Source organism: Pristiophorus japonicus, chromosome 21 (genome assembly GCF_044704955.1).
Source record: "Pristiophorus japonicus isolate sPriJap1 chromosome 21, sPriJap1.hap1, whole genome shotgun sequence".
Classification (NCBI taxonomy): Eukaryota; Metazoa; Chordata; class Chondrichthyes; family Pristiophoridae; genus Pristiophorus; species Pristiophorus japonicus.
In genome coordinates, this window is record NC_091997.1 from 2986354 (window position 1) to 3000127 (window position 13774).

The 13774-nt window shown below is 43.9% G+C and overlaps 1 protein-coding gene across 14 annotated transcripts in view; it reads right to left on the reverse strand.

Moving 5' to 3' along the window:
* Positions 1-13774, reverse strand: part of raraa (retinoic acid receptor, alpha a) — a 634542-nt gene that overhangs the window by 335082 nt on the left and 285686 nt on the right. For all 14 annotated transcript variants that reach the window (XM_070864263.1, XM_070864259.1, XM_070864257.1 and 11 more), the window contains one exon: positions 620-679. The gene's annotated coding sequence lies outside the window, so the exon portion shown is untranslated. The remainder of the gene's footprint in view (positions 1-619; positions 680-13774) is intronic.

Here is a 13774-nt window from a genome sequence, read left to right on the forward strand (position 1 = left end):
ATTTTTGGGCGTGCGGTCCCTTTAAAGGGCTGCGCGCCCCATTCAAAGTTTCGTGCATGCGCGACATTTCACACTGGAAAAGCCAGTCCCAGACAGCTGGGCGGTCGCATAGCTTAGCGGGAAAGTTAGTCCTGACTTTATCAAACAGGTTGCAGCAAAATTGTAGGTACGAGGATTAAATAACTGCTCTGCTAGGGGATAAGAAGGAGAAACTCTGTGACTAAGCCTTTAACCTAGGTTTCCTAGTGCTCAGGGGATCACTTTCAGGGTTGGAAAACTAGCATTAGTGGATCGACCACTCGTTACATTTCCCGCCTAATTTTCCTTTCCATGGAAAAGAAATCCTGGGCGGGTGTAAATTGGGCAGCCAACCTGCTACCGCCAGTGGTGAAAGTCATAATTGGCAGGAATAAGTTCAGATCACAATACCCTCCCAGATGAGGAAGCATCTCAGTGGCCAGTGGCAAATAAGTACAAATGTACACGTAGAACTCTCATTAAAAAAAAAGTTCTCTGTTTATCTCAACAAAAATTTAATCTGGATTCAATCCCCAGCTTATACTTTATTTCAATATTTGCAGAATTGTTTTGGAAATTAATAAAGAATAGGCCAACTTACCACGTTACTGTGAGATTGACTGTATTGCCAAGAGTTCCAAAGATAAACCAAACAGGATATCTGTGAATATAAAATGTCAAACGGTTGGCGGCATATTCTTTTTTTAAAATGTAACTACTTTCCCCCCCACAAAGTGCAATTGCTGAGACATCTTGGATTACTAAAGTAAAGATATGGGTCATTCCTCAATTATCCATGACACTGCAGCTTTGTATGGGGATTGTTCAGTTATACATTTGTAATCTGGGCAGTCTGATTGGTTACTGAGTCTACCCAGTGAGTAGCTTAGCTATATAAACCAGATCTCAGGTTCAATACCTGGCCTGTGCCAATTTTGTGAAACATAGCCAAGGTAACCACAGGAATGTTACAATTGACCTCAGCACCCCTAGCTTAGGGAGATGAAAACTATTGGCACTCCAGATCATTATTCAGCAGCCTCTGTTGGAAGGGCATGTCCATCAATGTCGGGTGACAGCAGAATCAGGCTTGATTGAGATACTTTACACTATCGAATAGCTTCCATAACACCAAGAAGCATCACATACAACTATTTGAGTGAAGTTGCGGAGGGAAACTGCAGCCCATCCAACTGTACCCCAGCAAGGAGTTCGTGTTTTCAAGAGATATTGGGAGGAAATTGGCAAGAAAAAACTCAATTGCAATGTGTACATTACTAATGTTCCTTGGAATGGTGAGGCGTAGGTTCAGACAGACAGCGCTCATAATGCAAGTCCCCAGTAGAGCTGCCAGAAGGAGCTGAGAAATGAAATGAGGAGGTTCCCCATACAGTGCTTGATAGTCAAAGGGGCATCCACCCAGGCTGCTTTGACAAAATTCTTTGCAGGCTATTATACGATAGAATCAGCAAGGGGTCGGAAATTCCTCATTAACAAAAAAAACAGAAGACTGTCTATTTGTGCGTCTGCAATAGAAGGGCAAGCTAATACTACTGCATCCTCCAAAATTACATATTTCAAAGCAGGACTTTCCCACAATTTATCAGCACATGTTTAATTAATTAAAAAACAAAAAGCATACATTATTACAGCACACTACATGTCCTTAAACAGCTTCACAGCCAATGCCCTACAGAGAAAAAAAGGACATTCTCCCACTTTCTATTAAAGAAGAATTTCGGGCTTAAATCAACTCGGCTTTTAACATTCCCCAGAGCAAATAGCCTGGCAACTCTCACTGCCTGGGTTCACACAAGGAGAATAACCAATTACAAAGATTAATCAAAAATTAACATACAATCTTTAGCACTCCAGGCCACAAAGCTCTGCTGGGTTTGGGGACTTGCATTATGAGTGCATCACTCTCCAACCTTATGCCAAGTCCCTGTGATGCCGCAGGGTGCTTGCTCATTGCCTTGTAGGAATAGCTGGAGGACCACACCCCTACAAGGCCTTCCAGGAAATGGACACCACAGCTGGAATCTGGCATGTCTGGACTCCAGAGAAGTTTGTGGTCATTCCAACACATTACCACCAAAGATATGGCAGAAGTGCACTGCAATTGCCAAGGAATTTTGGCTCAATCTGATCAAACTACACAGAACACTGAATAACTCATGACCTCATGGTATTTTTTAAACTCATTACCAGCTACTCCCAGATAAACAATCAATAAACTTACAATAGTAAACACCATCACACTTGTAAAGTACATTCAATAATGCCACCCTCAACTTAGAGGGAACGTTTTGGAAAGTTCACTGTCTGGGAAATTGTGGGCACAAATCCACATCCTCTTACTCCATGGTGTGAAATGCTGGAACCTGCAACTCACAGCATAGCTGTTATCCTTCTATTTTCTTCATCTTTTGGTCTTTTGCACCATTGGTTGGCAGCAAGGTCGGGCTTGCAACTTACTTCCAAGACTCTGCCAAAAATGCTCTCAAGCCAGTGCTTAAGAAATGCAGAAGGGGGGACTGGGTAACTCATCCTCGAATTGACCTTTGCTCCCTGTGGCAAAGCACCTGGCGCTTAGCCTACTGTGGAGAATTGCCAGTGTGAGTCCACATCATTACAGCACAGTGCCACTCTTAGTTTTCAAATAGTTTTTTAAAATTCCGCTTTCCCAATGTCAGTTTGGCTCAATGATAGTACTCTCGCTCCGGGGTCAGAAGGTGGTGAGGTTCAAGTCCAACTCCAGGACTTAAACACAAGATCTATACTGACAGTGCAGTGCAAAGCTGAGGAAGTGCTGAGGATCTGGCTGCCTATTCAGGTGGAGCGAACTGATTTCATGGCACTTTTTCGAAGAGGAGCAGGGAGTTCTCCTCATCTCCTGGACAACATTATTCTCTCAAGCAACACCACTGAAAACAGGCAAATTGGTCATTCATCTCATTGTTGTTTGTGGGACCTTGTTGTGAGTAAACTTGTTGCTGTATATGCCTACAAAACAAAGCGAATGTACTTCAAAAGTAATCCATTGGCTGTGAACCACATTGGAACATCCTGAAAGGACCAATATTAAAAAATGCCATGATCTTTCCTTCATACAGCCTTCCAGGATAGTGTGCTGGATAAATGCACTACAGCATACAGGCCAGAAATACTAGGTTCAATTCCCAGTGCTGAGTTAAATGATCTCAGGCAGGACAGCATTTGCGGTTTTTCTGGGATAGGGAAGGTAAAATCAGCCAGGGCTAGAAAATAAGCAAGTGTGGAGGTGAAGTTGGATCCAGACTGCATTGGGCTCAGCTAGGCTAGTGTAGCCAACCCGCAACCACAGTCCAGTCGCACATTCGTAGCCTTGGCTCACACAGGAAGAACGGCCTCTTGCGTGAGGCACGAGGGGAATTGGATTTTGGGGAACTATATCCCAATAGTACCTTAAGGAGAGGAAAAAAGGGGGAACTAAACAGTGAACTGTAGATTTACATGGCTGTCTATTGCAACATATTAATGCAACGAGCTATTCCATCAAGATGTCTTTAATCGATCTTTACTGCAGCTTAGTCAAAACTGTGTGGCAAGCCCCTCAGCAGTCAACTATTTTCTCAGGTGTGACTGAATTGACATTGAAAGAAATCCAGTTTCTTTTCTTTCATGTTTGAATTGCCGCGAATACCATAAAATCTTTTCCTCATTTCAAACACTATTACCGCTGCATATCCAATGTTTTTATAATAAATTACATTTTATTTTTATTAATTTATCTTATTTGCGCCTTCAGTAACCGATACTGAGTGAGCCAGCTTATTTGTTTCTTCTCCTCCACCGAGGTTAAAAAATGTCCTTGTTGTTTCCTAATGGAAAGGCTATGCCTCTGGCCAGTTCCCTCATCTCTGCCAATTCCACTCTTGCGAAATGGATGCAAATAGCTTAGAATGATTTGTCTACAGATTCCCTTTTCTTCATTTAAGGAAACTATCAGTCCCTGGTCAATGTCAGTTATTGTCAGCCTAGCCAAGACTGAGAATGAACTGCATGGAGAATCGGAGGTCCTGACCTCTGACAAATGCCATTTTTTCCCCCTCGCATTTTTCTTCCCTCTAACATTTCTCTTTTAATCTCCTCTCTTGAAGGCACTAACTCGTTGGATACAGTCCCATGGCACCACCTGTCCTTCCAAGTGGTTAATCTTCATATATGAGCCTAGGCAGCGAGTGTTGCTTCATTATTCAACAGTGAAAGGCATAATAACTTAGCACAATCCTGGCAAACTTGCCGGATTTCCAGCACCCCATTACCACCAACCCACCCCGTTATCTAGCCAAGGGCACTGCAGCCAACTGGAACAGCCTGACTGCCTCAGATTAGGGGCCAATCCTGGCACCTTCTGGGAATACATTGGCCAAAGTCAAGTGGGTAATGGCAATCAGGAAAGCATTCCTGTTTTTATTTATAAAGAACATAGCTTCCTGTTTGAGCACAAATGCTAATCTGATGGAAAGGACCGAATGCAAAGAGGTAGATATTAGATCTAAACAAATTTGGTGGCAGCAGTGTAAACTGACCATAGATTTCCCTCTGGAGTAAACAGAGCATCGCCATTATAACTGAGCATGGGTAGTGACAGCAGAGGCCCAATCCCAACTACCACTCTCATCTGTGCACCTCCCCCACAGCTATTCCCCCAATAGAGATCGCACCCCGTGTTAAATAAGGAATCTTGAGTGCGATTCAACTGGGAAATTTGATCAAGAGAAGCCAACATAAAAAAGTATACTTGCTGTTATTTTTTTTATTTAACCATTGCTACTTAGTCAGAGAGTGAAAACAGTGTCACTGTGGCAGTAATCACGGCATAGAGTTGCCACTCAGTAGTTTTTTTTCGGCGCAATTCACACACAATCGCCGTATAAAGTGCAAAAGATTGTGGATTTTTTAAGTGTAAATTACATCCAGCGCAAATCGAGTTTTGCGCTAGTCTAAAAAACATTGTCAAATATTTTTTGTCTTATAATACCCGTGAAGCGACTTGGGACGTTTTACTACGTTAAAGGTGCGATATAAATACAAGTTGCTGTTGTTGTGCTGGAAGCCGGCCCTGCCCACAAAATTGGCTATGTCCCCTAAATGAATTAATCACCAATCAAGTTTCCGCTATTTGCGCTTGTTTGCAGTCCTTCCGCGAGGTCCTAAAAATTAAGCTGGTTTTTTTGGGTGCATGGACTAATAGGCATGTTTTAAAAGCTTTTAAATGTAATTTATTTTTAATTTACTAATAAACTGACTACTGTACCCCAATATAACGAGCAAATGGTTCTGTATATTTTTTTAAAAGTTATTTTTAGTCATTTAAAGTCGGGTTTCCCACAGGTGGTGGATTGACACTGATTAAAAATGTTTATTTTTTTGTGATTAACCCATTTTCCGGTGTATCAATCAAACTGCACCAAGTTACCACTCTTAAATATATCAACGAATACTTTTTAAAGTAATTTTTTTTTAAATCCGCATTAAAACGCTGCCCGTTTGCGCTGGTTCATGGGAGATTGTGTGTTCGGCGACAGGCAAATGAGTTTGAGTGGAAACTCGAGAAAATGATGTCTTTGCCGGTTCTGAAATGGAATAGGTGACAGGGAGAAGGATAAAAATCACTTTAGTTCTGCATAACCATTGATAATTCCAAATGTTGCACATTACCACTTTGAAACAAGGTGTGTCTAACAAATGATGGTTTCATCAGGGATTAATGCCTGCTTGCAAACTAATCAGGTGACCAGATTTTCATTATCTCACCTACTAATGATGTCATTTGCACCAGAGCTGTTTGATGGCAATCAGATGAGTTGTACTGAATAAGTCGCTGCATTTCACAAATCTGCGCCACTCTAGCATAGCGTCATCAGTCAAAACATCAAATTGATCAGTAGCAAACAGGCATTTTCCACATAACAAGCAACCTCCACAAAATCTTTTTCATTAGCCTGAGCATGCTATGAAACTGCTGATAGGGCACATTCAAAAACTAGCACAAACACGTGGATTCCACCACCAGCAACTTCCTTCCGAACAGCATTCTCATTTCAGCATTTCATACTAACACAATGTTCAAACTCTGATCCATCTCATGGCTTTGAAGTTAATTTCAGTTCAACAGTAATACAGGCAGGTCAGTGGATGTTGCAGCTGATAAACATTCCAGCCCTGGAAATATCTGCTTTTTCTTTGATAAAATACAGCTGATTTTAATAGAGATCAGCTATAGCAAAAACAGGCCAAAATGTTCATGTTTACTGTTAATTACTGCCAAATGTGAGGCTCCTTTTGTACTCTAAACTAACATCCACTAAACCTGTCTCAGATCACTCTGATACTCCATTTATATTACTGAGCTGCCTTTGAAGGCAGCTCAACATTATAAACAATGTACCCCCTGTGCCTCCGGAGGCATGGAGTGCTATTATGCAAAGAGGTTTTATTCTCGAGCTACGGAGGCAGTGTGGATACACCAAATTGCAGGCAAGTTTTGTTCTGGCTGGGGAGTGTGCTTGCTAAGTGTGTCTGTGTGGAGACAAGGTCACGATTGGACTCAGCTATGATGGCTCCCACTTTCAAACAGCACACTGACACTCGTGCATAAAGAATGGCCGATTGAGTGAGGTCATTGATTGGTCAACTGGCTGCCAGCTCATGCGGCGAACGCTGATTCGCTGAATTCCTTCAAGCCCGAGCTGGATTTGTTTCGGGTCGAGGTGAAGAACACCTTGTACAAAAGGTAGGTACTGTATCACATTAATCCCGGAGTAGTTTCCCTGGACTGGTTACAATTGTCGAAGGTGTTGTGAGTGGAATTTTCTGGGTTTATTTTCCCTAGTTGGTCTGGTTTTTCGCCTCACCTAGGAGATCAAATGGCTCGTAGGTGGGGTGGGAAGTGACTATATTTTGATGCACAGAGCATTGCAGTTGTGGGGGACAGGCTGGCTGGATCGGTTGACCTTTTCCTGTCCATCATTGTTCTTATGTTCATACCAAAAAGGGTTTCTGGTGCCCATGGAACCATGCCCCCAACAGGAGTCAGCACTTCTAGAAGAGGAAGGTGAAAAAATGTCAGGGGGAATAGGACATGAAATTCATTTGGCAGTCAAATGGCTTAAAGGTCTGAGGTTTGACATTTCGAACCGATCATTTCACCGAAAATATTCAATGACAGGAATTTCATCAACCTGGATATTAAAACTCATTTGCAGTTTGGAAATCATATGCATCTCCAAGATAATGATTATATATTACACCAGTGAAATAACATGGTAGCTTGGCACCAGGACATCCTCCAACAGCTCTTGCACATTCCCAGGTGCCCAGTTGGAAAGACTATCCTTCATATGGTGTCAGCTATGACTCAGTGGGTAGCACACTCGCCTGAGTCAGAAGGTTGTGGGTTCAAGTCCCACTCCAGGGACTTGAGCACATAAATCTAGGCTGACACTCCAGTGCAGTGCTGAGGGAATGCTGCACTGTCGGAGGTGCTGCCTTTCAGATGAGACGTTAAACCGAGGCCCCGTCTGCCCTTTCAGGTAGATATAAGAGATCCCATGGCACTCTCTCAAAGAAGAGCAGGGGAGTTCTCCCCGGTGTCCTGGCCAATATTTATCCCTCAAGTGACATAACAAAAACAGATGATCTGGTCATCATCACATTGCTGTGTGCGAGCTTGCTGTGCGCGCAAGTTGGTTGCTGTGTTTCACACATTGCAACAGCGACTACACTTCAAAAGTACATCATTGGCTGTAAAGCGCTTTGAGATGTCCGGTAGTCATGAAAGGCGCTATATAAATACAAGTCTTTCTTTTTTTTACATATACACTATCAATTAATGGATAATATCAGCAGGTGAATTAATTTTTTTAGCCCTGACCCAAGTAGCTTCATTTCTCAATGGATTAGAAACTGCATTTTTGTATGACAATGGGTAACTTCACCTGGCAACCTGGCTGAGATTGGTGCTCAAATTCAGAGGGTGAGAACCCATCATGATGGGACTATCGGAACAGCAGTAGGCCATTCAGCCCCTCGAGCCTGCTCCGCCATTCAATTTGATCATTTCTGATCTGCACCTCAACTCCATCTACCTGCCTTGGTTCCGTAACCCTTAATACCCTTGATGGCCCAGCATTTTACTCAGAAGGTTAAAAGATTGAAAAAGATGGCACAGCACATAATAAATTGGAGCACAAATCAACCCTGGATGACAACAGTGAGGTAGAATTCACCTCCTTTACATTGATAGCGTGTTGTCAGTAGTGGACTACTGCTTACTTCCACCAATGGTAAACTGTCATCATCATAAGCAATCCCTCGAAATCGAGGAAGACTTGCTTCCACTCTAAAAGTGGAAGCATCAGTATAAAAATGCTCAGAAGCACTCACACCAAGTCCTTAAATCTATCAACATGAAATCCGATGAACCACCTGCTGAGCCTAGATGGTGCAATAACCATTAACACCCCTCTGTTTTGGAGCAGATGAAGAGAATGATAATGTGAATAGTAATAGCAGAAGATAAACATTCTGCATGGCTGCTGATCCAATAACACAGATACAAAGTTTAATGAATACACAAACAACACAATTGCCCTTCTACCTGTAATTTTAATTGGTTACAAAAAGGAAAAAGAATCAAATATTAATGGAAATTTTGAAGAAATCAATGAGCTTGAACATTCAAAGTAGCTGCACCAACTGTTATGAGAAAAATTAATTCACTACATTTAATTAACATTAAATTAGTCTCAGGGGCATGATAATTAATGGGGCTATGTAAACACCGCATTTAATAGCAAGGGCATATTTTCATACAGAAGATACTGCCCCTGCTTTTTGCATCCTCAATCTAATAAGCAGCTTTCTGCAAGGCAAGACAAAGTCAAGGACAAAACTAGAATATTAACAAGGTTAGCATCATCCTCCACATGAGCCAGGACCTTTGCCTGAAGGCAGTGTACAAATAAGGAGGTGGAAGAATGTGATATCTAGCCAATGGCTGTGGCCTCCGGAGCATCATAACAGAGCTGCTGCTGTGCCACTTTGTCATGCAATGACGATCAGTGGCGCATGGTGAATAGATGGCCAGGTTTCACACTGCAGCTATCACTCACTTGGAACCAGAGTCACTCTCGGACAGTCAAGTCAAAGTTTGGTAAACGGAGGTCAATAGATTTGGCTACGCTACAAAACTCAGTCACATCAACACAGTTCTATTTCCTCTATTAAAGTGTGCGTATTCCATAAATATACTTCAGAAATTTATACGGGTAGGGTAGCCCAGTGGTTGTGGTACTGGACTGGCAATCCAGAGATCATGAGTTTTAATTGTAGCAAGTTATTAAATGGAATTCAGTAAGTCTGACAATTTGCGGTCTGGTGCCAGATAAAATGACCATGAAAGCTGCTGTAATATTGATAAAAAAAACTGGTTCACTAATGTTCTTTTTATTATCGTTGATTTTCTTTCATCCGAACATTTCTTCAACCTGGCTTCAACATGGTGCCTATAGGCACCAGGCAACATCTCAGCCAAGTGAGATTGTTCTTCTAGGATTTGGCCGTAAGTGCTTCGCGGTTGAGCCCGATCCTGTCCTCATCCAGCATCGAGAGAGAGCCTGGTTGGGGGGCTGGGCGGGGGGGAAGGGGCGGGTAGAGAGAGCCTGGTTGAGGGAGGGGGGAGAGAGAGAGCCTGTTCGGGGGAGGAAAGAAAGAGAGCCTGATTTGGGGGGGGGGGGAAAGAGAGGGGGTGGTGGGGAAGAGAGAGGGTGGGGGCGGGGGGGGGAAAGAGAGAGGGGGGGGAAAGAGAGAGGGGGGGAAAGAGAGAGGGGGGGAAAGAGAGAGGGGGAAGAGAAGGGGGGAAAGAGAGAGGGGGGAAGAGAGAGGGGGGGAAAGAGAGAGGGGGGGAAAGAGAGAGGGGGGAAAGAGAGAGGGGGGAAAGAGAGAGGGGGGAAAGAGAGAGGGGGGAAGAGAGAGGGGGGGAAGAGAGAGGGGGGGAAGAGAGAGGGGGGGAAGAGAGAGGGGGGGAAGAGAGAGGGGGGAAGAGAGAGGGGGGAAGAGAGAGGGGGGGGAGAAGAGAGAGGGGGGAAGAGAGAAGGGGGGAGAGAGAGGGGGGGAAGAGAGGGGGGGAAAGAGAGAGGGGGGAAGAGAGAGGGGGGGAAGAGAGAGGGGGGAAGAGAGAGGGGGGGAAAGAGAGAGGGGGGGAAAGAGAGAGGGGGGGAGAGAGAGGGGGGAAAGAGAGAGGGGGGGAAGAGAGAGGGGGGGAAGAGAGAGGGGGGGAAGAGAGAGGGCGGGGGGGAAGAGAGAGGGTGGGGGCGGGGGGGGAAGAGAGAGGGTGGGGGCGGGGGGGGAAGAGAGAGGGTGGGGGGGGGGGAGAGGGAACTCAGGGAAGACAAATCATGTTCTTCCAATCTCCTTTACACCCACACCCGACATCGTTGGAATGGATGAAATCCAGAAGTCATGACACTGATACTGCATACCGAATAAACCAGTTAACAATCCGCATACAATGCCCCATCTATGGCAGGGAGCATAAAGTCATGCACTTACACTTGGATAAGAGACTTCAGCTGGGGGAGGAATGCACTTGCTCTGGGGTAAGGAGGGACTTCGGCCTGGGGAGGGATGCATTTGCGCTGGGGTAAGAAGGGACTTCGGCTGGGGGAGGGATGTGTCCTTTCTGACTTCTGAAGTTCAAATGGATCATGTTACAATGTGCAAAGTTAGGCTGGGCAGTTCCATTTACACATTCCAGAGAAACTTCAGCGTGTGGCTTATCCTCCAAGGGGACCAATCAGCAATAGGTCATGTGATAATGGAGAGCTAATCAGAGAAACGGCTGCAATTCAGTTAATACAAATAAACACATCCTTCAATGAAGGACCTAAGAATCGAGATCCCGAACTACATGTTGAAGGGTGGAAGATGCCTGTGCGTGGATTTTTAAAACATGTGCGATAATCCCATTTTCAGTTGCATTGGTCAAACTTTGCCAAGTTACTACTATTAAATATATCAAGGAATATTTTTAAAGCAACATTTTTTTTAAAAATTAAGTTTTAAACCGCTGTACTGGTTGCACTGGCGGATTTTGCATTTGGCGATATGCAAATGAGTTTGAGCAGAAACTCAGGCGGAAAGAAAGAAAATGTTCCAAAACGGGCGCAATTTATGTCGAAATCACCAATTGCACCAAAAGCAGAAGCTCTACGGCCTGAATCTGAAAGTAGTTTGTTGGTTTGCTTCTGTTGAAATGATAAGTACTTATTTAAAAGTTAAAATGATTTGATCAGTAAATTTGTATTAAAGAATACAAGTTTGGGTGGGCTTTAATGCAATGCTTTTAGTACAGCCCCTATTCCTTTCCCTCTAGCATTACTCTTATTCACTTTGCCCCATCTGTGTTTTTTCTCATCTATATAGTACTTCCTTTTTTCCACAACTGCACATGTGCCCAAAGCTGCTGAAAAAATATATAAAATGTGGAATAATTTAATACCAAACTATTCTACACGGGAAAAATAGTACAGGTTGCAACTCTCTAGTCCGGGACTCTTTCATCCAGAAATATCCGTGGTTCGGCATTAGTTGGGCTTGCGGGAGAGGAGCGTTTATTGTTTTAAAGTTTCGATCGGCTGCAATGGCCGATCAGTGTGTTCAACGATTGGCTGGGAGCGTATGCCAGTCAGTGAGTGCGTGTGCGGGTGCTGAGGGAACCGTCCATAGGCTGCCGTGGCACGCACTCACACATACAGGAGCATGGACGCTGTCCGCTGGTACCAGTAACCGAGACCTCCCGTGGTTTGGGAAATGCTCCGATCCGGCACCAATCAGGTCCCGAGGGTGCCGGACTGGAGAGGAAGAGGAGTAAGCCATTCAGCCCCCTGTGGCTGTCCGCCATTCAATTAGATTATGGCTGATCTGTATCTTAACTCTATCGACCCGCCTTTGCTCCATATCCCTCGATCTTTACCTAACAAAAATCTATCGATCTCAGGCTTAAAAATTTAAATTGACCGCCAACAGCCACAACCTTTGGAAAAAAGAGTTCCAGATTTCCACTGCTCTTTGTGAGAAACTTTCGGAAGGATGTGAAGGCTTTAGAGAGGGTGCAGAAAAGATTCTTAAGAATGGTTCCAGGGATGAGGGACTTGAATTACGTGGATAGACTGGAGAAGCTGGGGTTGTTCTCCTTAGAGCAGAGAAGGTTGAGAGGAGATTTGATAGAGGTGTTTTATCATGAGGTGTCTGGACAGAGTAGATAGAGAGAAACTGTTCCCATTGGCAGAAGGGTCGAGAACCAGAAGTTTAAGGGAACTGACAGAAGATCCAAAGGCGACATGAGGAAAACATTTTTACGCAGTGAGTGGTTAGGATCTGGAATGCACTGCCTGAAAGGGTGGTGGAGGCAGATTCCACCGTGGCTTTCAAAATGGAATTGGATAACTACCTGAAGGAAAGAAATTGCAGGGCTCCAGGGAAAGGGTGGGAGTTTGGGACTAGCTCAAGTGCTCTCGCAGAGAGCCAGCATGGGTCTGACGGGCCGATTGGCCTCCTCCTGTGCTGTAACTAGTCTATGATTCTAAAAAGTGTTCCCGAAAAGTAACGTCTTAATGTTTTAGAAAAATTCTTAACCCTTTCCCGCACCCCCGCCCCCAACCTGGAAAAAACATTCCTTAAACATAGTAAAATGTTACTGACTACTCAATATCCTGCTTACACGCAAGAGCCACACATAAGCAATGAAATCAGAAATAAACACAGAACTGTTGACAGGATGAGGTTGTTATCTTAGGGTAAATTTAATGAATTAGCGCACAGGCCTTTGAGCGACAATAGCATATTTCAGGATTTTGAGTGAGGAAGTCAGTGCATCCTGCCAAATTTTCCACTGAATAAGATGAATGAATGGAAAATCATGCGAGAAGGATTTACCTGTGCACCTGACTTTCAAATATGCGCTTCGGTTTATCAAAATTCTGTCCTAGCAGCACTAACTTGTAAAATCTCTCTGCATCAGGTTACCTATTGCACCAATAAGTGAAATATATGCAGTGGAAACTCCTTGCTTCCCCTCTGAACCTGCTCAACACAAATCAACCTGCATCATTTTCATCTGTGAATCTAAACAGTTAGTGGTCAAATTCCCTTGGCTCTTCCAGCGGACGCACGACATAACTCTGGCGAAACAGCTTGAAAATACTCCAGGACCGGGATAGGCTGAACACCAACCAAAACGGAGATCTCCAGCAATTTAATCTTGCGACTGAGGACAGGTACGTCTACTAAATTCAACTGACAGCTAGTGGCATTTTATGCCCAAATCTGATTGCAGTGGCAGCTTGCAAGAGTAATTACGACTCTGTTCAAGAGTGACGGATTGAACCAGGTGCGGGCTCCATTTACTTGCACTGCTAACCTGTCATTTTAATTCTGGTAGATGCAGCTCCTAATAAATTAAATTAGAAACCTGTTAGTTTTGAGAGAGAACAAAAACAGCTGCTGAACAGGCCAGTCGTTTAATTAATGCTGAGTGAAATGTTCAAAGTGGGCGTGTCTCTTTGTGAAGCAGTGCAGCTATGCACCTTGTCGGAAATTATTTTTGTCAAGCTCCACCAATATCTAAGCAGCACCACAGTAATTAAAACTCCAACCTGCTACACTATCATGTCACAAAGCAGCATTTTAGTACAAACAAGCACATGCT